The 23,861-nt window shown below is 42.4% G+C and overlaps 1 long non-coding RNA gene across 2 annotated transcripts; it reads right to left on the bottom strand.

Moving 5' to 3' along the window:
* Positions 1 to 1,551: 1,551 nt before the first annotated feature.
* Positions 1,552 to 23,765, bottom strand: LOC143420413 (uncharacterized). 2 transcript variants are annotated; one of them, XR_013100240.1, is made up of 4 exons: positions 23,482 to 23,765; positions 11,754 to 11,859; positions 10,665 to 11,345; positions 1,552 to 2,964 (listed from the first exon to the last, which is right to left on the bottom strand). It is a non-coding gene; the product is annotated as an uncharacterized LOC143420413 (long non-coding RNA). The 2 variants fall into 2 exon arrangements; XR_013100241.1 differs by having other exon boundaries at positions 1,552 to 2,961.
* Positions 23,766 to 23,861: the final 96 nt, after the last annotated feature.

Raw genomic sequence — 23,861 nt, 5'->3', positions numbered from 1 at the left:
TGACTTTGTTACTTTTGATGATTGGAGAGCACCCGCTTCAATTCGCACACTAAAACTTTAGACTCAGTTCGAATGCTCACGCGGCATGTCCACGTGACTTTACGTTGCACGCTCACCTTTACGTTGCACACTCACCTAACTTTACGTTGCACGCGTACATGACTTTCCGTTTGTGCCTTGAATAATGAATAAGGCTACGTCCACACGTACCAGGGTATTTTTGAAAACGCAGATTTTTCTATGCGTTTACACCTTTCGTCCACACGTAAACCTCGTTTTCGTTCGCTGAAAACTGAGATTTTAAAAAACGCCTGCCAGGGTGGATATTTTCGAAAACTCAAGTTTTTGCATTTACGTGTGGATGAGGAAAACTGAGAAAACGCAGCGTCAAAGGTGTGCGCCTATTTTGACGTCACACTGTGCACGTTTTTTCTTTCGGTGCAATGAATTTCTACAATGGCGGACTTAGACAAACTTATACTTGAATGCAGAATGTTAAGCCATCACTTATGGATATATTAGGTTTTCGCCTCCCACTGCTTAAACCTGAACAACCACTTTATGAAGTGGTTCTGAGTGAGCTGGAGCTGTTTTGCAAAGAAGGATGGGCAAGGATTTCAGTCTCTAGATGTGCAAAGCTGGTAGAGACAGACCCTAAAAGACTGGCAGCTGGAATTGCAGCAAAAGCTGGTTCTACAAAGTATTGACTCAGGGGGCTGAATAATTACACACAGCCCACTTTGCAGTTATTTATTTGTAAAAAATGTTTGGAATCATGTAGGATTTCTGTTCCACTTCTCACGTGTGCACCACTTTGTGTTGGTCTTTCACATGGAATTCCAATAAAATTGATTCATGTTTGTGGCTGTAATGTGACAAAATGTGGAAAAGTTCAAAGGGGCCGAATAATTTTGCAAGCCACTGTAAGCGGGAGATTTTCCCAATGAAGAACCACTTACTGCTTAAAAGATAGAGAGTTAAAGTAGACTGTATACCCCCAGGTTAACTTTAAAGGTATTGTTGAAGTCAGAGGCAGCATAAAAGTGACCCCCCCTTAGACTGATTTCTAGTTCTAGTGTCTTTATATTCCAGTGAGTTCTGCTTTTAGTTAGCAAACATAAACTAATGTAAGTCTATTAACGGCAACTGACTAACCAACCCGGTGAGTCGAGTCCCCTCGAGCAGTGCTCACTGACCAAGCCTAACACCAAACTGATGAAAACATGGCAGCATTTAGTCTGCATTTATAAATAAGGCAGCATTTATTTAAAACCTGCAACAATCTCTCCCAAAGTGATTGCAGTCACTTCAAGTCAGAGCGCAACTGTTTGCAGAAAGTTGGCCTCTTATAAGATGAGCTCCCTTATTCATTGTATTCCCAGAGTAATTCCCAGAGTATTTTATTTTCTTTAATAAATATCGATGTTTGGTGTCACTGTATTGAGACAACATCACAACGCAAAATATCAAGATGCTGTGCTGTATCGATCCCCCCCACCTCTACCGTATTACAGGTGAAAACACCAGTCAGCCAGAAGATCAAAACAATAGTTAAGTTCAAGTATTTATACAATATCAGTTAACTGTAAGGTAAAACAATATCTATAACAACAACAACTACTACTAAATACGGTGTCCCAATGGGAAAACCATTTAAACGTGACAGCGATAACATTTTGGAGAATCAAAATCCGTAAAAAATAAATTAATAAAAAAATAAAATAAAAAAAGTAAAAGACTTGCAGCTTCCCAAATGTAACATTCAGGATTATTGATGCAAGTCCAGAAATCAGAGCCACAAAGTAGACAAAAGGAAAACATATTATTGATACAGAAGTTGTTTTCTATGCAAGATCACTGTAAAAAGCCATACCTAATGTCCACCCTACTGTTACTCATTTTATATTAAGATTTAAAAATTAGTTGGTATTGGTATGGCGAGTGGCCTTCAATAATAGTAATAAATCACATAGCAATAGTACATTCATATAGTTGTATTAGGCATGAAAATATATTAAGTAATCCAAAGTATTCAGAATACGTAACTCTACCGGCATCCAGCATCTATCTACATGTAAAAAGAATTTGGTGTTTTCTGAGGGTCCAAAAAGAAATAATAGAATTTGAATTAATTTAAATTAAAACAATTTAGTTTAATACGACTAATAGGCATTACGAGCTCAGTCATGGGGAAAAAAAACAACAAAAAAAAAAACAACAACATTTCGAATGTTATTTCTTCCTGAATTGAAGTCCAAACATCAGAGCTACCTCATGAGATCCAAGTGTGACATCAGCTGACACTCTTTACAGGAGATTCCATCTGAACTCTGTGGAGCCTGATCTGGTTTGTAAGTCTGACCCTGAAACCAGAAGAGGATCTTTCTGTCTCTTCAGATTCACTGTGATCCAGTGCAGTCCGTCCTGCAGGATCGCGCTGATGTTTGCACAGAGCAGATAATGAAGTGAATGTTTTTGCACATTGGTAACAGTGAAACAGTTTATTTACAGTGAGGGATTGTTTATGTTCGGATTATAAACTGAGATTCTTAAAGCTCTTGTCACACTGTTATTAAGTTCACTTCAATATGTCGAAGTTCATGGCAATCACGAGTCCCTGAATATGAGAAACGTCTGTCACAGTGTCTACAGTTGTATGGTTTCTCTCCTGTGTGGACTCATTATGCAGGTAACCTGCAGTGGTGAAGGATGACCCACACTGGTAACACACGTGCTTTTTAACCCCACTGTGAATGACTTCATGTCGTTTTAATTCACTTGGTTTGGAGAAGCCTCTCCCACATTCTTTGCAGTAGTTCATTTTGTCTCCAGTGTGTCTACGCTGATGTATTTTCAGGCTTTCTGGTAATTGAAAGTTTTTCCACAAAGGTCACAGTGAAACTCTTTCCCACCACCACAGTGACGACAGGGTTGAGAATTGGATCCATCTGTGTCTCTCTGCTTCTAAACAAAGACACAAACACAGTAAGTCAGGGAATTCCTTCAACATTTTAATCCTGAACATCGCCTGAAACAAAGAGCATCTCCCAATTTAATGTATTTGATGTAGAGGAACAGCAACAAGCACTGGTACTGTATAAGTTTTCTACAGTACCAGTTTTTCCTTCCCACTGTCACCAAAGTGCTTGCTCATAGGGGGTCATATGATTGTTGGGATTTTCTCTGTATCTATTATTGTAGAATCTACTGTACAATATAAAACACCTTGAGGCGACTGTTGTTGTGATTTGGCGTTATATAAATAAGATTGAATTGAATCTTGAAAATTGATGACTATGTCATAAATTGCAGGGACAAGGTTAAAAACTTGGGCGTGTGGTTCAACATGGCGCTCTCCTTCGAGTCTCATGTAAAAGAGACAACAAAGACCGCCTTTTGTCATTTGAGGAACATAGCTAAAATCAGACAAGTTTTATCAAACTACACTGCAGAGGTTCTTCTCCACGCATTTGTGTCTTCACGTATCGATTATGGTAACGCTCTCCTTTCTGGGCTACCAAAGAAAGGTTTTAGAGGTTTACAGATGGTGCAAAATGCAGCTGCTCACATTTGAACTAAAACTGGAACATTTGAGCACAATACCCCTGCATTGAAATCACTTCATTGGCTACCTTGTGAGGTTCGACAGATTTTAAGGTCCTGCTGCTCACCTACAAGGCTTTAAATGGTTTGGCACCTTCATACCTCTCTGATCTTTTGAACCCTTATGTTCCATCCCATGCTCTCCGATCCCAGGATTCTGGTCATTCAAAAGTTCCTAGAGCCAGAAAAATAACTATTGGGGGAGCGTGCTTTTTCTTTTCCTGCCCCGTTTTTGTGGAACAACCTCCCTCAAGATATTAGTGGAGCCTCTGTGGAGGTTTTTACAGCTAAGTTGAAGACCCACTAGTTCACCCTATCCTACACATCTTAATTATTGTTTTTAACTTTTATTGCTATGCATCACTTTCATTTATTTCTTTATTTTTAAATAGCTGTACAGAACTTTGTCTGAAAGCGCTTCATAAATAAAGTTCTTCTTCTTATGTTTTTGTGTCTTTGTTTTCTGTTTACTTTTTTATTTTGATTAGAGAAAAGGTGAGCCTAAGTCTTATTAACCTATAACAACTGTGATACTTGCTTCTACTTTTTTTTTTTTTTTTTTTTTTTTAGAAGTGAATAAGTGACGGACAAGGTAAGCGACTCATGTTGTAACTGACGTCAGACACCGGAGATTTTGGCGGAAAATTAAAGCAAATGGTAGTTTAGATTTGAACAAATTCATTTAAGCTTCAGCATTACCAAATACACTTATCAATTGTCTTATAACTAACACTATTTGTCTAAATAATCTCCAACACCCTGGAGAACAACGAGGAGAGTTTAGAGACTCTCCAAGATTACATCGATCAGTGCTTTCAGGATCTCGTGATGAAGAAGACCCCGTGTGCAGCTTCCCCGGCTAAAGCTGAGACGCCGTCGTCGAAAAGACAACGCCCGGCAGATTCCCCCGGCTCAACATCGCCAGCCGGCAAAGATATTGCCGACATATTGGAGTCAATCGACAAGCGATTGTCCAGTTTCGACGCAAGGCTGTCCTTGGTGGAGATTCTTCACCGAGAATTTAAATGCTTGCGAGAATCCCTGGAGTACAGCCAGCAGCAGGTGGAAACGCTTGCTGCTGAAAATGCCACGCTAAGGGAGTCGGTGAAATGTCTCACAGATAATGTTACCCAGCTCAATAGAGAAAATAAAAAAATAAAAGAAACAGTTATCGATCTACAAGCTCGTAGCATGCGTGATAATCTGGTATTTTCTGGTATTCCAGAAGCCGCTGGAGAGGACGCGGAGACCACGGTAAAAAGCTTCATCAAAACCCACCTGAAGCTGCCGGAGGACACTGTGAAGAACATCGTCTTCGATCGGGTACATCGCCTCGGCCCCATTCGGGCTACGGCCGGGAGACCACGTCCTATCGTGGCCAAATTCGGCCACTTCAAACAAAAGCAACATGTGAAAAGCCGCGGCAGGGAATTAAAAGGAACGGACTTCAGCGTGAACGACCAGTTCCCCAAACAGATCTTGGAACGACGCAGGGTCCTCTTCCCAATCCGACGCGGCTTCATCCAGAAGGGCTCCCGCGCTGTCATCGCTGTGGACCGGCTGTACGTGGACGGACAGCTCCACCGCGACCCCAACATCACTCCGTGGCTGTATTAACCTCACACCAGATAAGAATCAGCTGCACCATTTCCCTATCCACTCACACTAACTTGCATTAACATCTGTTTAACTTACCAGCATCAAATCGCATCTTAAAGTGTGATTTCATAGCAGAATTAACACCGTCACTCTCCGTCAGTGATTTAATTGGAATGTTTACGTTTTGTTTCTGTTTTTTTCTTCTTCTCGTTTTTTTTTTTTTTTTTTTTTTTCCCTCCTCTCTTTTCCCCCTCTTGGTTTTATGCTGCTCACCCCTGTCCTTGGTTTCTTTCTTTATTCCTTTCACTGCCTCGATCACCTGCTTCGACACTCATCCACAAACATCCTTTATTTCGACACATACGCACCATGCGCTCAACGGCAGCACATTTACATCAGTCAGACAGCGCACACAGTCATATAAGATACACACACACTTAAGCCAAGCCTACTCATATTAGTAACTATGCATACACAAAGTCAAACTCAGGGAGCATCTCGCCACACATTTTTTCTCTCTCTCCTTCTCTTTATTTATGAACAAGTGACGTATTCTCTCCACCTGTCTAAGCGACGCACACAGCATACATCCCTAGTTATACACAAACATCTATGGGTACACTGAGGTTCATTACATGGAATATAAATGGAGCTGGCTCCAGAGAAAAGAGGTTAAAAATATTTAACCAACTCAAAAAACTACAGGCGGATGTTGTCCTATTACAAGAGACCCACAGACCTCTTAGAGGTTCGAACGAACTTAAAACACCTGAGTTTCCTAATGTGTTCTCAGCTTGTTATAATTCTAGACAAAGGGGAGCAGCAATTTTAATACATAAAAATATTAATTTCACAGTACTCGATACAGTTATAGATCCAGAGGGCAGATTCTTAATCATTAAACTATCTATACTTGATAAAAAGCTATGTATTGCAAGTGTATATGGTCCAAATGTTGATGATCCCTCATTCTTTCACGGTTTTTTCAGTGCACTCTCTGAACACTTAGATGGCACACTTGTTCTTGGAGGCGACCTCAACCTTGGACTAAATGAAGACATGGATAGGCTCAATACAGCGGGAACTCAGCGTAATTGGCAGTCCACAAATATAATCAAACAGTATATGAGCGACTTTGGTCTTTGCGATGCATGGCGCTCCCTTCACCCCACCAGTAAGGAATATACTTTTTTCTCACATGTCCATCACTCCTACTCTCGTCTGGATTATTTTTTGGTCAGCAGCTCACTGCTGAATGACATTTCAGACACTGAGATTCACCCTATAGCTGTCAGCGATCATGGTCCTGTATCTTTAACACTAATGCACAAGAATAATACTACGCCAAGAAAAAACTGGAGATTTAATATATCACTACTTAAAGATGAAGACTTTATTAAATATTTTAAAAAAGAGTGGACTTCATATTTGGACTATAATGACACTCCCGAAACATCAGCTTCTGTTCTATGGGAAGCAGGGAAAGCTGTGATGAGAGGTAAAATAATTTCTTTCTCATCACATAAAAAGAAAAAAGAAAACACAAATATTCAGGAATTAGAAAAAAACATCAAATCACTAGAAGAAGCCTACGCGTCCCACCAAGATCAGGAAACATTGAACAAAATACGCAAAACAAAACTAGAATTAAATGAGATAATTGATAAAAAAAACAAAATTCTTAGTACAAAGACTACGCCTACAAAATTATGAACATGGTAATAAATCCGGTCAATTTCTAGCAAACCAGCTAAAAATAAAGAAAGAAAAAACAACTATATGTGCTGTTCAAGATTCATCTGGGAACACATTATATGAACCGATACAAATAAACAACATTTTCAGGGATTTCTATAAAACGTTGTATTCACCACAAATAAACCATCTAAAAAAGAAATTGATCAGTTTTTGGACAACATAACTCTTCCAAAATTATTGGACACTCAAGCAATGGCACTGGATTCACCACTGACACCAGGTGAACTCCAGGAAGCCCTGATAAGTATGCACAATAATAAGGCTCCAGGTCCAGATGGCTTTCCTGCAGAATTCTACAAAGAATTCTGGTCGATTCTAGCACCAGTTTTCTACAGAACGTTGTTGGAAATTAAAGAAAAGGGCAGACTTCCATCAAATATGAATTCTGCAAACATTAATCTCCTGCTAAAACCAGGCAAAGACCCTGTATATCCCTCAAGCTATCGTCCAATATCCCTTATAAATGTAGACCTTAAAATAATCTGCAAAGCTCTCTCAAAGAGACTGGAGAAAATAACCCCCCTCTTAATTCATCCTGACCAAACTGGTTTCATAAAAGGTAGGCACTCATCAACAAATACACGTAGATTACTTAATTTGATAGACTACTCATACAGTAAAAACCTAGAAACTACAATATTCTCTTTAGACGCAGAAAAAGCATTTGACAGAGTTAACTGGAAATTTCTATTTGCAACTTTACACAAATTTGGTTTTGGATCCTCTTTCATAAACTGGTTAAAAATATTATATAATTCCCCAACAGCTTGTGTTAGAACAAATGACCAGACATCCTCCAGCTTCTGTCTCTTGAGGGGCACCAGGCAGGGATGCCCACTCTCCCCTTCACTATTTGCAATTTTTATTGAACCACTAGCAGCAGCAATTAGACAGAATTCAGTAATTAAGGGCATAAAATGCAAGAACGTGGAACATAAAATCAGCCTTTATGCGGATGATGTGTTACTCTTTCTCCAAAATTCACAAACCAATATCTCTGGGGTGATTGAATTGATAAACTCTTTTGCAAGAATATCAGATTACTCAATTAACTGGTCAAAATCTACAGTCCTACCGATTAATTGCTCCTTCCATAATTCTTCTTCTACACCACTGCAATCGGGAAATATAAAATATTTAGGTATTAATGTTTCTCCCAAGCTTGCAGATCTAACTAAATTAAACCATATCCCACTTTTAAAGAAGGTAGAAGATGATCTGGCTAGATGGAAATGTCTACCCATATCACTCATGGGAAGGGTTGCCGCTATAAAAATGATGGTCTTACCAAAAATAAATTATTTATTCTCAATGATCCCAACTAAACCGCCACAAGATTGGTTCAGATCTCTAGATTCATGTATGTCCAAATTCCTTTGGAAAAATAAACCCCCACGTATAAGCTTAAAAACACTACAAAAGACCAAGGATAAAGGAGGACTAGAACTGCCTAACTTTCAGCACTACTTCTTAGCCAACAGGCTTCAGTTTATCTCAGGATGGCTAAAACACACCCTCTTAGATGAACCTTGGCTAGATGTAGAACAAGCACTCTGCAATAATCTAGAGATCTCAGACCTACCATTTATCAGCTCAAACATCCAACGACATGAATGCTTTAAAAGCATCAACATCAGTGCTTCTCTGACAGCATGGTGGGAGTTTCTGAAATTGACGGCGTCTTCGTTAATCCCATGCAAACGTACACCTATCTGGAAGAACCCTGACATATTACAAAACAACAATATGATAAACTTTTCAGATTGGAGTGATAAAGGAATCAAATATTTAGAACATATACTAGAAGGAACAGAATTTATTTCATTTGACGGACTAGTTACAAAATATGGGATCAACAAGAAAAGATTTTTAGAATATCAACAAATTAAATCCATAGTAAAAAAGAAATTTAAACCGGGTCAAGTTGAACTACAAACACCACCAAGTGTGGTTCAATTTCTTACTCTTAAACCCCCCAAATTACTATCCAAAATATACAGAATGCTTTCTAAAACAGATGAATCAATATCACTTCTCTCTCACCTTAGAACACACATGCATCAACACTACAATGAGCGGGTGGAGGGAAGTTTGGAGTCTTCTCTCACCCCCATTCTCTGCGACCTGCTGGAGCAGGGGGGCTAGGACTAGGAGGAGGAGTTGGCCGTCCGACTGCGGTCTGGAGTGTGGAGCCTTCCTGCTGCTGCGGAGTCGGGGCGGTCTGCCTCCCCCCACCGCAGGGAAAAGGGAAACACCACCTGGGTCTGGGTGCAGTTCCCCCCTCCAGGGGCGGGGGCACCTAGACCCGGTTTGTAGAGTACGCTTGGGGAGTGTGATCGTGTGTACAGCGTCTCTTTATGTCTGTCTCCACGTTGGTTGAGTGTGGAGTAAGTGCATATGAGAGCATGAGGGTGGGAATGGATGTTTGTATCTGTGTGTGCCTGTATGTCTGTGTCTATATGTCAGGTTGGGTGTCAGGCGCCACCTCTCTGGGGACATCTCAGGCCCTCCAAGGTTTGGAGGCCTATCTCCACCCACCACCACTTCCCCTGCCAGTGGCGGACCCCCTCAGACATCGGTGCGTTGGTGGTTCTTTGTGTCCGGGGATGGGCGTCCAGGTACACACCGGCTCACTCCTTGGCGGCCGCTTATCGGGCCCTGGAGCTCGCTCGGGCCACTTCGGAGGTGGGGTGCCCCCGGCCTCTCGGCCTGGGGCTCGGTCACTCAGGCGCAGCTGGCTGCCGGCGGAGCTCACGGGCGCGTCACTGCAACTCCCCCTGGCTTCTGCTCCACGGCTGCTGAGTGAGCCCTCATCTGGGACTCTCCTCAGCTCTTTCTGGGACAGTGGCGCAGCTGCCCCTCTGTTGGTCTTCCTTGGTCTCTTGTGTTCTGGGGGCCTCTGGATGTCTGGAGTTTTGATCTCCTCCACACCTGCTTCACGCCCTGGAGGACGGGGCTGTGGCCCCCCCACACCCTCTAGCAGATTATTACATGAAGGAACCTTTTATAAAACAAGCGCGTCCATGCTCACAGGTGTACACACGGGTGATCACACCCACAAACTACACCCTTTTTGGCTCCTACCTCAAAGCACACTGTGTTCTGTTGATCTTATGTGCTGCACAATAATGTTTAACATTTAGTATTTACTGTCATATTCCCATATATCATTGTGATGTTGTTTATTCTATTACTCTTGTTCTCTTCTGCTTGCTTTCTTTTTTCTTTCTCAACAGGTGATCCAGGTGATTGATATATGCATTTTTTTTCTCTGCCCGTTCTGTTGGTTTTTGTCTTTTGCCCTTCTCCCCCGTCCCTCTTCTCAGCTGTTTCTCTTTCCCTCTTTCTTTCTCCCCTTCTTTCCCCCAGTCAAGTCTGTCCCGTATTCAGTAAGTGAAAATAAAATAAACAATAAAAGGTGAATCAAATGGACCATTACGGCAAGGCTGGGATGGTCAATTTGGTAAAGTAAATCCGTTGGGTATCTTTCTTTGCCTTTAGACAACAATTCTGATGCAAAAGAGCCAAACGGGACAGGCCAAAAAAGAAAAAAGATACTTGCTTCTACTAATAACACTCAGCTTACTGGACGAAAATAACACATTTTTTCAATCAGTTCATCCAATATAACTCCATAAGTTTACTGATCTGACTTGTTCCAAACACTCAGTCTAAAATAAGAAGATAATAATATAAATACATACCTCACAGTAACTGCACTTGTAGAGTTACTTTCTGGTGTGGATCTTTTGGTGTTTTCTCAGGGAATGTGGAGATTTGAAAGTCTTATCACACAGGTCACATTTATAAGGTCTCTCCTCATTGTGGGTAAACATGTGTTGTTGTAAATGTACGTCTCTTGTAAATAGTTTTCCACACTGATCACAGAAATAAACATCATGTCCAGTGTGACTGCGCAAGTGTAGATTTCGTGACTCTATACGGCGGAATGTTTTTCCACAAAAATCACAGGGGTACGCTTTGCTTCCAGAGTGGGTAACTTGATGACGCTTTAAGTTTTTACTTTGAGCAAAAGATTTTCCACACAAATCACAGTTGTACGGTTTAATTGCACTGTGGATGAGTTGGTGTCTTTTTAAGGTTCCAGCCAGGGTAAAAGATTTTCCACACAAGTCACAGCTGTACGCTTTAATTCCACTGTGGATGAGTTGGTGTGTTTTCAGGTGTTGAGCCTGGATAAAAGATTTTCCACACAAGTCACAGCTGTACGCTTTAATTCCACTGTGGATGAGTTGGTGTGTTTTCAGGTGTTGAGCTCGGGTAAAATCCTTCCCACACTCGTCACAGCTGTATTTCTTCTCCCCCTTTCTTCTGTGAGGTTTGTCGGCCTCCTGAGAGCGCTGACTTCTCGCTCCATGTTGGTCCTGCAGTGACAGAGATACAAACAGAGGCAGTGAGTGAAATGCAGTCGTGGAACAAACTGAAACTGCCTCCATTAGTGGAATCAAAGAGGTCAAGAAACACGTTGTAGGTGTGTTACCACCACCTTCTGGTGATAGTTTCCCACTACAATGATGTGCTACAATAAGACTTGTCAAAGGGGAAAATCTTTTATGTCATAAAAATATTGTGAGTTCAACTGATGATGATGTTGTTTCAATGTGTGCTGATAAAATATGATCTTTGTATTTTCTTGTAACTTCTGTGGTTTTTGTTTGTGAATGTAGCTTCTGTATGTATGGAGGAGCCCAGGATGGAAAAGATAAAGCTGCTGTTAACAACCAGCTGTGCACACAGTTTCAATAACAGTGTAGCTGAGATACTTTTCTCACCTCCTGTGTTGAAGTCATTGTTTCCTCTGTAGTGGCTGAGCTGAGTCCAAATGGCTGAAACTGTTCCTCTGCTGCTCCACCAGACTCTTCTCCTCCTGTTACTCAGCTGGGACACAAAAGTATAGATATGTATTTTATCCCTGGCAAGAAGAAGCAGAGCAAATAAACATTACGACACTCATCAGTAACAATACCTATGAAGGAGGGGTAGAGCCGAACCAGAATACAGTATTCGGAAAGGCACACAAAAAAAACAAACAAAAAATAATAATTATTTTTTTTTTACGAATATTTATTTCGAACAAATACTTAAAAAATATTTATATTTGGGAACAAGGGAAAACTTTATATGAAACAGCTGAGTTTCCTTGAGAGACTGCAGAACAGTACTGGATGAGTGAGTGACGTGTGAAAGAGGTGACTGACACAGGCTGCTCCACACAGCGACAGAGACGGCTCGGCTGAGCGAAAAAAACACTGAACTGCATCACTATTTTTGTTCAATAGATTTTTTGGACCTTAACTGTGTTCTGGAGGCAGTTTATAGGTTTCGCGAAGATCGGGAGATTATTTCATTACGCTGCACTATTGACATCTGCATTCGGGTGCTCTTATGCTCACTCTGTTTACGTAGCTCTGTTAGCTTGGTAATTTAGACAACAGGCTGTTGACAGAGTAACGATAAAGTTCGGTAAAAAGGTTAAAACAATGATTGTGTCGAATGTATGCACTTGTGCGAGCTATATGGTACATTTAGGTTACTTAGGTATTTCAACCTATGCTAAGGTTAACCTTAGTTGTTGGTTTAACCATGGTTGAGGCAATGGCTGTTATGTTATTTTCTTTTCAGTGACGTTACATGTTCATTGCTGGATTTATGGAAAGAAAAAAATCAACTAATACTGCCTATCCATAGTTGCTATAATGGATACAATTAAAGAATACTTACACTATAACATTAATTACAAGCGTAACACAAAAAATTGATTTTTATGCCCAGCTTGAATTTTACTCAAATACAAATACAAATACTTTTCCCCCCTCAATAAATACAAATACAGATACTGGCTGCTTTGCACATCTCTACTATGAAGCTTCAAGGTGAAATCCCAGGAGCAACTACAAAAAGAAAGTCATCAGCTGCCTACAAGAACTTGAAAGGGAAAAGGCCACTGAGTAGGGCTGGGCGATATGGCCTAAAATTCATAAGGTGATATAATTTGAAGCATGTGCGGTAACGATATATATCGTGATATATTCTTTTCTTCTGTATAACGTATTTTCCACACTAAAAATCCTTTAATTTTCTCAAAAATCGAGAGTGTGCCTTATGTATGAATTCTGGTTGTGCTTACTGACCTCGAACCGATTTCTGCGTGCAGAAATCTGTTAAAAAAATGTTTTAGTACAACTTTGGTAAGCCGCACAGCTTGATGGATTGTCAGAGCATTATGGCTGCCGTAGTGAAAAGCTTCGTGGAGTAATCTGGGTCCAAAACTCCGTCAACTTCAGGTCCCAAAGTCAAACGAATACTAAGAGTTAAAAACGGTCTAAATTCTTTCATCTTTAATTAAATCATCAGCGTTGCTGCTTTATCGGGTGTAACAATTAAGTTTTACATCGATGCATCCATGAAAACAGAATTTATTAAATTTAACAGAGATAGAAGTTAACAGGAAGTTAGCTCGCTAGTTTACACCTAAACATGACATGTTCTAAGAGATTTTTGAAACTAATTCAAACGTACAGCTCTGCTATCACTTCCAACATAAATGAAGACAGAAAACTAAACAGCAGTGGCCTTTGAGGGGTTACTGAAGTCTGACTACCTGATATATAATGTTGTGCTACGTGATTGCTAGCGACACAGCTATGTTAGCATAACATTAGCACAATGAAGCTGGAGGATGAACGCCAACTTTTTTTCCACTCATTAAAAGTTAACGTGAGGGATTCTGGTGGTCAGGGACAAATGCAATCGTATAGCAGGATGCTGTACACGGGGCAAACTTCAGTCAGGAGAACAACTGAGATCATTCATCCACAATACGAGGTTAGTTATTAAGATAAGATAAGATAAGATAACCTTTATTAGTCCCACACGTGGGAAATTTGTTTTGTCACAGCAGGAAGTGGACAGTGCAAAAGTTATGACGCAAAAATTAGAATACAATAAGAATAAATACAGTACACAGCTGTACAGAATAGAATAAAATAATATACTATATACAGTAGAATAAAATAGAATAAAAATATACAATAAGATAAAAATAGAATACGAATGCTATATACAACTGAGTAAAAATACAACGATGCCAGAAAAGATTATTGCACTTAGTGTTATTGCACATGTGTGGATGTGTGTGTTTGTTCAGTTAAAGTCTTTGTTGTGGAGTCTGACAGCAGTGGGGAGGAAAGACCTGCGAAATCTCTCCGTCCCACACCGTGGGTGCCGCAGTCTCCCACTGAAGGAGCTGCTCAGTGCTGTCACAGTCTGCTGCATGGGGTGGGAGACGTTGTCCAACAGGGATGACAGCTTAGCCGCCGTTCTCCTGTCACTCACCACCTCCACTGGGTCCAGAGGGCATCCTAGAACAGAGCTGGCCCTTCGGATCACCCTGTTCAGTCTCTTCCTGTCCCCAGCAGAGATGCTGCCGCCCCAGCAGACCACACCATAAAAGATAGCAGAAGCCACCACAGAGTCATAGAAGGTCTTCAGGAGTGGGCCCTCCACCCCAAACGACCTGAGTCTCCGCAGCAGGTACAACCTGCTCTGCCCTTTCCTGTAGAGGGCGTCTGAGTTATGAGTCCAGTCCAGTCTGTTGTTCAGATGAACACCAAGGTACCTGTAGCTGTCCACAGCCTCAATGTCCATACCCTGGATGTTCAGTGGTTGCAGTGGAGAATGCTTGTGCCTGCGGAAGTCTACCACCAGCTCCTTGGTTTTACTGGCGTTGATCTGGAGGTAGTTCAGCTGGCACCAGTCCACAAAGTCTTGAGTCAGTCCTCTGTACTCCTTGTCGTCCCCATCAGTGATGAGGCCGACTATTGCAGAGTCATCAGAGAACTTCTGCAGGAAGCACTGGGTGGAATTGTGGGAGAAGTCTGCAGTGTAGATGGTGAAGAGGAACGGAGCCAGAACCGTTCCCTGTGGGGCCCCCGTACTGCAGACGACCCTGTCCGACACACAGCCCTGAGTCCTCACATACTGTGGTCGGTCGGTGAGGTAGTCCAAAATCCAGGTAGTGAGGTGATGGTCCACTCCAGAGTTCTCCAGCTTGTCCTTCAGAACCGAGGGAAGAATAGTGTTGAAGGCACTGGAGAAATCAAAGAACATGATTCTCACAGTGCTTCCAGCGGTCTCCAGGTGAGCGAGGGAACGATGTAGGAGGTGAATGACGGCATCATCCGCTCCAATGCCAGGCTGGTAGGCAAACTGAAGTGGGTCCAGTGATGAGCTTGTTAGGCGCCGAAGCTGAGCCAGGACCAACCGCTCCAGGGTCTTCATCAGGTGGGATGTCAGAGCCACCGGCCTGTAGCTGTTGAGGTCCTTGGGGCGTGAAGTCTTTGGCACTGGTACAACACAGGAGGTTTTCCAGAGCTGTGGGACTCTTCCCAACCTCAGGCTCAGGTTGAAGAGGTGCTCCATCACCCCACACAGTTGGTCCGCGCAGGACCTGACGACCCTCGAGCTGATGCCATCTGGGCCCGCTGCCTTCTTGCCATTAATCCTCCTCAGTTCCCTCCTAACCTGGGTGGTTGAGAGAGACAGGCTGGAGCCTTGTGTTGAGTGTGTATTGGATACTGTTGTTGGGGGTGGGGAGGAGTGAGCAGGGTGAATAGAGGAGGTGTGAAGTGTCTGAGGTGGAACAGCAGCAGTGGGGGTGGGTGAGTCTGCAGCCGATGTTGTAGACTGTCTCATGGTTGAATCAAATCTGTTGAAGAAATGATTCAGTTCATTTGCCCATCTCACATCCCTCCCAGGCAGAGAGTTCTGCTGTTTGTGGCCTGAGATGGTTCTGAGGCCTCTCCAGACTTCACCAACGTTGTTTTGCTGAAGCTGGTTCTCCATCTTCTGCCTGTAGCTGTCCTTCCCATTCCTTATCAGTCCCCTCAACTCTCTCTGCACCCTTTTCAACTCCTCTTTGTCTCTGGATTTGAAGGCCCTCCTCTTCTGCTTGAGGACAGCTTTAATTTCTGGGGTAATCCAAGGTTTGTTGTTGGAGAAACACCGTACAGTCCTGGTAGGTACGGTGTTATCCACACAGAAATTAATATAGTCAGTAATGCATGTAGTAAGGCTGTCGATGTCCTCTCCATGGTCGTCACAGATCACCTCCCACACAGTCGACTCAAAACAGTCCTTAAGAGCCTCCTCGCTCTCCTCTGACCATCTCTGCACTGTGCGGGTGGCTGGTGGCACCCTGCGCACTAAGGGCTCATACACAGGGACAAGGTGCACCAGGTTGTGATCAGATCTGCCCAGTGGAGGGAGAGGTGATGAACTGTATGCCTCTTCAGCATTGGCATACAGTAAGTCCAGTGTTTTATTGTCTCTGGTTGAGCAGGTCACATACTGGGTGAAGGTGGGCAGTGTGGAGTCCAAAGAGGCATGATTGAAGTCCCCTGATATTATGAGAAGGGCTCTCGGAGATTGTGTTTGCAGTCTGCTGACCACTGAGTGGAGAGTGTCACAGGCTGCATCCGCGTTGGCCGAGGGGGGGACATACGCTGTTGTTGCGATAACATGCGAGAATTCCCGGGGCAGATAGTACGGACGCATGCTAACGGCTAACAGCTCAATGTCTCTGCTGCAGAGTTGCTCTTTTACAGTGATGTGCCCAGGGTTACACCATCTGTCGTTCACAAAAACTGCCAGTCCCCCTCCTTTCCTCTTACCGCTCTCTCTCGTCCTGTCCGCTCGCAGCATCTGAAATCCCGGTAGTGTCACGCTTGTGTCCGGAGTTAGCGGTGTTAGCCACGACTCCGTTAGCATCATGATGCTACATTGCCGGTACTCCCTCTGTGACCAGGTTAGCGACGTGAGCTCATCCATCTTATTGGGCAAAGATCTTAATTATTATCATTAATATACTGCAACAACTACTACTGCTGCTACTACTGCACATTCACCCAGTGTGTGTGTGTGTGTGTGTGTGTGTGTATGTTCTTCCTCTACACCCCCCCCAATTTTTGCACATGTCGAGGAGCGTGTCAGGCTACATTTCACTGTATGTTATACTTGTATAACTATGCATGTGACAAATAAAGAACCTTGAACCTTGAACATGGGAATAGAGCAGCTGCGAGAGAATTCAACATTAATGAATCAATGTTACGGAAGTGGAGGAAGCGCAGTTTTTGGCTTTCCCCAAATTTCAAAAGTGCTTCATCTCTTTGCTATGACTGTCGCCATAATTTGCAGATGATAATGGTTTTAGCCGCTGCGATGCTTTCGACCAAAACAGGCGCCGCTTGATGACATCATCAACATGCACTATCGCGATAGAGCGATATAGTCAAAATCTCTATCGTTGGTCAAATTTATATTGTTTCTATCGTATATCGTTTATATCGCCCACCCCTACCACTGAGCTCCCTGCATACCACCACCTTTACCCAGGGGATGCTACACCCTGTATATATTTCAAAATAAAAAATAAAAAAAAGCTCAGTTTCCTACAATGGCGGCAGCCGGTTAGTTTTAATATTACTCTTATCATTCTTTCTGGGTCACAAAATAAACGTTTAACATCTTTTTTGTCTTTCACTACTCAGGTTAAACATGATATATGAGTCACTTGGATAACTTAGAAATGTTATTGTTTGGCTTTTTTTAGTATTTTATTTGTTCCTGAGTAAATCGGTTTGGCTGAGATTAAAGTTATAGTTTTTACACAGCTGAATAAACGTCAAGCAGACAACTGATTATCAGAAGTGTGAGATGCTCGAGAATATACTCCGATGTAGACGGCTGAGTTTATTAAACTCCACCGAAACAATCTGCAAATGTAATTAAAATGTAATAAAAATGGTAAAATGGTAAATGGCCTGTATTTGTATAGTGCTTTACTAGTCCCTAAGGACCCCAATTGACCACATTCCTATAACGATCCCACACACATTAGGTGGTACTCCATTATAACACAAAATTCCTTTATTTAACACATCACCAAGACCATCTGTGACAGCGTTCAAGTTTTACAACAACTAAAAGGGATACAGAAAATACACACTGATATATTACATACATACGAATTTATAAGTTAAATATAGTGTACAATAACCAAGCTGTTATCAACCATCATTAACTATTAAACTATTGTTTACGGAAGCGGTTGTGGGATTCATCGGGAAACTAGCGGATGATACCGTGGAGACAAAGACTATCACAACGTTTCCCAACCAGAAGCCGTGGGTGGATAAAACCATCCGCGACGCTCTGAGATCCCGCACCGCTGCCTACAACACGGGACTCATGACGGGGGACATGGACCCGTACAAAGCCGCGTCATATAACGTGCGGAGGGCGGTGAAAGAGGCGAAGCAGCGCTACGGGAGGAAACTAGAGTCACAACTCCAACAGAGTGACTCTAGGAGCCTGTGGCGGGGACTAAGGACAATAACAGACTATAAAGCACCAACAACCGGTATGACGAACGCGGCCGTGACTCTGGCAGACAAGCTGAACACTTTCTATGCTCGCTTCGAGGCTGCAGCTAAGGTCTCCAACAATGCTAGTGTTAGCGGCGCTAACGGCTGCAGACAGGAAGATACTGCCAGCACCGGAAACGTGCTCGTCATCTCCGAGCATGAAGTAAGGAGAGCCTTCAAAAGAGTGAACACCAGGAAAGCAGCAGGACCAGACGGCATCCCAGGTCGTATCCTCAGAGACTGCGCATACCAGCTAGCTCCTGTGTTCACTGAGATATTCAACATCTCTTTATCTCAGTCGGTGATCCCCACATGCTTCAAAGAGTCCATCATTGTTCCTGTCCCGAAGAAACCCCACCCTGCTTCTCTCAATGACTATCGCCCTGTAGCCCTCACCTCAGTAGTGATGAAGTGCTTTGAACGCCTGGTCAGAGACTTCATCATTTCTTCACTACCAGACACACTGGACCCACTACAGTTTGCTTACCGTCCAAATCGTTCCACAGACGATGCCATCTCTCATCTCCTCCACACATCACTCACCCACTTGGACACTAGAAGGGGGAATTATGTTAAAATGCTCTTCATAGACTACAGCTCTGCATTTAACACCATAATTCCCTCCACACTCACCACCAAGCTGGAGCATCTGGGACTCAGCTCATCTATGTGTCTGTGGATCTCCAACTTCCTAACTGGCAGACCACAGGCAGTAAGGATGGGCGGACATGTCTCAGCCTCCACCACTCTCAGCACTGGAGCCCCCCAGGGGTGTGTTCTGAGCCCCCTGCTGTACTCTTTGTACACATATGAGTGTGTGGCCACTACCAGCTCCACCACCATCATCAAGTTTGCTGACGACACCGTCGTGGTGGGCCTGATCTCTGATAACAACGAGACGGCCTACCTGAAGGAGATTAGGAATCTGGAGAACTGGTGCCAGAGGAACAACCTCCTTCTAAACGTCAGTAAGACAAAGGAGCTGATAGTGGACTTCAGCACTAAGCAGGAGAGGAACTACCAGACCCCCGTCATCAACGAGTGCCCAGTGGAGAGAGTGGACAGCTTCAAATACCTCTGAGTTCACATCACGCAGGACCTGTCATGGTCCTGTCACATCAACACCGTGGTGAAAAAGGCCCGTCAGCGTCTCTACCACCTCAGACGCTTGAGAGACTTCCAACTGCCCTCCAAGGTGCTCAGGAACTTTTACTCCTGCACCATAGAGAGCATCCTGATGGGAAACATCTTAACCTGGTTCGGGAACAGCACCATGCAGGACAGACGAGCTCTACAGAGGGTTGTGCGGTCAGCTGAGCGCACCATCCGCTCCGAGCTCCCTGACCTGCACTCAATCTACAGCAGGCGGTGCTGGACCAAGGCCAGGAAGATCGTGAAGGACCTCAGCCATCCCAACAACGGACTGTTCTCTCTGTTGAGGTCAGGAAAGCGATTCCGCTCCCTGAAGACCAACACAGAGAGACTGAGGAGGAGCTTCTTCCCGCAGGCGATACGGTCTCTCAATCACACCACCACACAGTACTGACCCACACATACAGTTCTTAAACACACACTGGACATTCTGGACATTGTTTCACTTCATTACTTAAATCACGCTGCTGTTATTGTGTATATGCTGCTGTTATTGTGTATATATTTATTTATATTTCTTCATACATTCTTATATAGTTCTATATTGTGTATTTTGTTGTACAGTTATTTTATTTTCAACTTTAATTTATATATTTTATCTTATTCTCCCAGTTAAATTTACCCTTCATTAGGGCTGCTCAATTAATCGAATTTTAATCACGATTACGATCTGGGCTTTCAACGATCATTAAAAATGACTGAGCCGATTATTAGCCCCTCCCTCATTTATCCGCGACACCTTAAAGGCCGGTCCGTGAAAATATTGTCGGGCATAAACCGGTCCGTGGCGCAAAAAAGGTTGGAGACCGCTGATTAAGAGGACCCGAGGGAAGCTCGGAAAGCTAAGCAGAAGTTATTTGGAGAGTGACTGCCGTTGGTTGAAAAGAGTTTAAAAAAAAAAAAAAACTTCAGTGGTGTTGCACACTATTTTATATTATTTTTTTAAAGTCATTGTTAACCCTTTAAAGCCGGTCAGAGCAGCACGCTCCGTTTTGCGTAACTATTTTTAAATCCCTGTAGCACTGCAACCACGTAAGCTAGCGCAATAATTTGTTTTGCATATGAAACCGGAGGAGTTGTACTTACATCTGATGCCATCAGCTTGTCCTCGGTCACGGTTTCGTTCCACATATAGCTTTGCAAAAATTGCATAAAAAGTGCTTGCAGGAACAAAAACATAATATTCCAGAAACACGCTTTGCCGTTCCTATCAGCTGTTCGTAACACTTCCCACAGTGAAATGATGCACCTGCTGTTTTCTTTGCAAATTTGCATCATAGGATTGTTTTTTGTTTTTCCTGCAGTATATAAAAATTGCTGTATCTCCAAAATAAAACTATGAAGACACTCAAAATAAATTTCCTGTGGTGGAAAACTATTTTTTGCAACTTTATTGTATTTAAAGTTTTGAGGGATAAACCTCTTAAACTTCTCCAAGTAGAAATATATGTAAACAAAACAAAAGCGATTTTCAATTTTTTTTGTAGTTTATTGCACTTTTTTGCAATTTATGTAATTACTATGGACTTAATGCATACATATTATTAAAATATGGGCTATAACAGTTGTCTTGATGTATAGCAACTTGAAATGCTCCCACAAATGGCACTACAGCATGTAAAAAAAAATAAAATAAAAATAATATAAGCTCTGGTGGACTTGGTTCTATAGTAGGTCTTAAAGGGTTAAATAAATATCGTCAAATAATCGTGATCTCAATTTCAGTGAAAATAATCGTGATTATCATTTTTGCCATAATCGAGCAGCCCTACCCTTCATTCTAATTTGTGTTGTACAGTTATTTCATTTTTAACCTTAATTTATATTTTATTCCTTCCTAGTTAAATTTACCCTTTTTAATTTTTCATATTTATTTCCTATCTTATTCATAGCCTTTTCCTTTTTTGTTTTCTTTAGGTCACGAGCAGTTGTCCAAGCATTTCACTACATATCGTACTGTGTATGACTGTGTACGTGACAAATAAAATTTGAATTTGAATTTAAACCTGCATTTTTGTTGAAGCAGTCTTCAGAAATGGGAAATTATTACATTCAGAAATCACATAATTTCCACATTCATGGCTGCATCAGCAGATATTCAAAAATACATAATTAAAATCACCTTGTTACCTGCAAACATTAAACGTGTTCTCAGGTACATTTGTGATCATTTTCAAGTTGTATGGCTTTAACAATGTGACATTTTCTCCCAAAATCACAATACCATCTCATTCCTTTTTGTAGAGGCAGGCATTTTAAAATGTTTACATTTTTATGTCTTTATTTATTTAACTTTTTTACAATCCCAACCAGCACAGTCACTGGGTACTTGGGCTGCACGATTTTGCATAAAATGAGAATCACAATTTTTTGGCTTAGAATTGAGATCACGATTCTCTCACGATTTTCTTTTCCAGTATAAATATTTATTGCACTTATTAACTGCACATCAACTTCGTAACAGTTGAGACTGAACATAAAAACAATAAATAAACATAAAAACAACAAATGTCTCACGTTTTGTTGTTGCCGCAAAATGTTGTACTGCTTGAAATTCCGTCTCCACCGTTGCTCGACGCTGCGTGTACAGAGCAGGTAGTGCAACAATAGAAAAATAGTTGCGGGATGGCACTGTGTAGCGTTTGTCTAGGGTGTTGATCATTTTCCAGTGTTGATGGGAGCCATATCTTTGGTCAGGTGATAAGTGATAGCCTCCGTAATTTCTTTGTGCCTGCGGGAGTTCGACGGGTATAGGGAAGCGCTGTATAAGGTTCCCGTTATTGATGTTTGGGTGGTTGACCGGGACGGATTTTCTCCTGTCACTTTCTCGTCATCCCTGACGTGCTCTCCGTTGTTTTCTCCTGCTAATTTTAGCATCACACAGCACAGCTTGTGTATCACGTGGTATAAGGCTCCGCCCTTGTCATTTGTTGAGCAGGAAGAGTGAGCGCTTGTTTTCATGCAGATTACGTCCCGGATCAAAATGCGGTACAATCGTTGCCGTCTTTTTTTTTTTTTTTTTTTTTTTTTTTAAATCGTTGTCATTTGGAAATGAGATCGCACATAAGTATGAATCGAGATCGCGATTTTCTAACGATTAATCGTGCAGCCCTACTGGGTACTTTTGTGATTGTTTTCCTTCTTTATAAGGGACAGGTTCAAAGGTTAAAGGTCTCTCTTACTTTCAGTGCTGCCACATGTGGATTTAAGTCCGCACTGCACTGTGTGTGTCTGTTCCCTGATTCAGTAAAACAGGTGCAGCTCTCCCAAAATGTGTGCGCATCACAGTTTTTTGGCCTCGTCTTATCTGTTTATCTTATCGGTATACAAGGCTCGCAACAATACAAATGGAAAATGTAATGTTAGTGTCATGTTGTTCAACAATTTCAACAAGAAAGCGGCTGGACTTCTTTAAGTTTGGTAAAACACGTTTCACCGCTCATACAAACCATTATGACGGAATTATAGAAAACACTGCATCAAAAACACAAAAAAAAGTTGTTTCAGACATGTTGATCTCAGCAAAGGAGAATCACACCAAAACTTTCTTTGTGAGTACGGGCAGCTGCACCTAAAGGCACAATGAATAGCGAGCACACATTGAACCGTACATAACGCTGTAGGGGCGTAAGGTCTTTTAATCGTGGATGTAGTCAACGCGGTAAATACAAACGAGGCTGTAGAGGTTTGGTGCAGGCAGAAAAACAGCTGCAGGGACAATGAAAAGCCTTTTCTGCTCCAACTTCTCCCAGCATGCTGAGCTAATGATTAGTTGGTGTTTTTCTCCAAACACTCTCTCACTCTTCTCTCAACGTGTTCACAATAAACTGTGAACAGACACCGAGGAGAGCAGCAGAAGACCTCATTCAGGAGCTAAACTCAACATGAACTGAACTCACAGTAAAGTTAGCTCGGTGCTTACCTTTAGATGAGCCCACAAACCGAGAGAAACTCCGCGATGAAGCTGCAACTCTTTCCAAACACAGGAAACAGATCAGGGAGCAGAGACCCACGTGGTTCACGCTGATCTCAGCTACGATCCAGGAGACAAGGGTGGGCAGATCGATGCAGATATCGATCAGGACGTTGGTAGTGGTTTATGATCGATACTTTAGTTTGTTTCTCTCCTCTAAGTTCACTACTTTACTCCCGTTTCATGAAAAAGCAGCTCTCTCTGCTCGACTCCTCTCTTGCACACATGCTTTGCTCCGCCCCATTTTCTGCTCTGCTGTGGTTCGTTGCTGTGCGGTCACGTGACTCAGAAGCTACATTTGGGGGGTGTCCAAATTCATGAGCCGCGTC

The sequence above is a fragment of the Maylandia zebra genome, linkage group LG9, assembly GCF_041146795.1.
Source record: "Maylandia zebra isolate NMK-2024a linkage group LG9, Mzebra_GT3a, whole genome shotgun sequence".
Taxonomy (NCBI): domain Eukaryota; kingdom Metazoa; phylum Chordata; class Actinopteri; order Cichliformes; family Cichlidae; genus Maylandia; species Maylandia zebra.
Note: the sequence above shows the minus strand (reverse complement) of the source record. Positions and strands in the feature narration are given on the sequence as shown.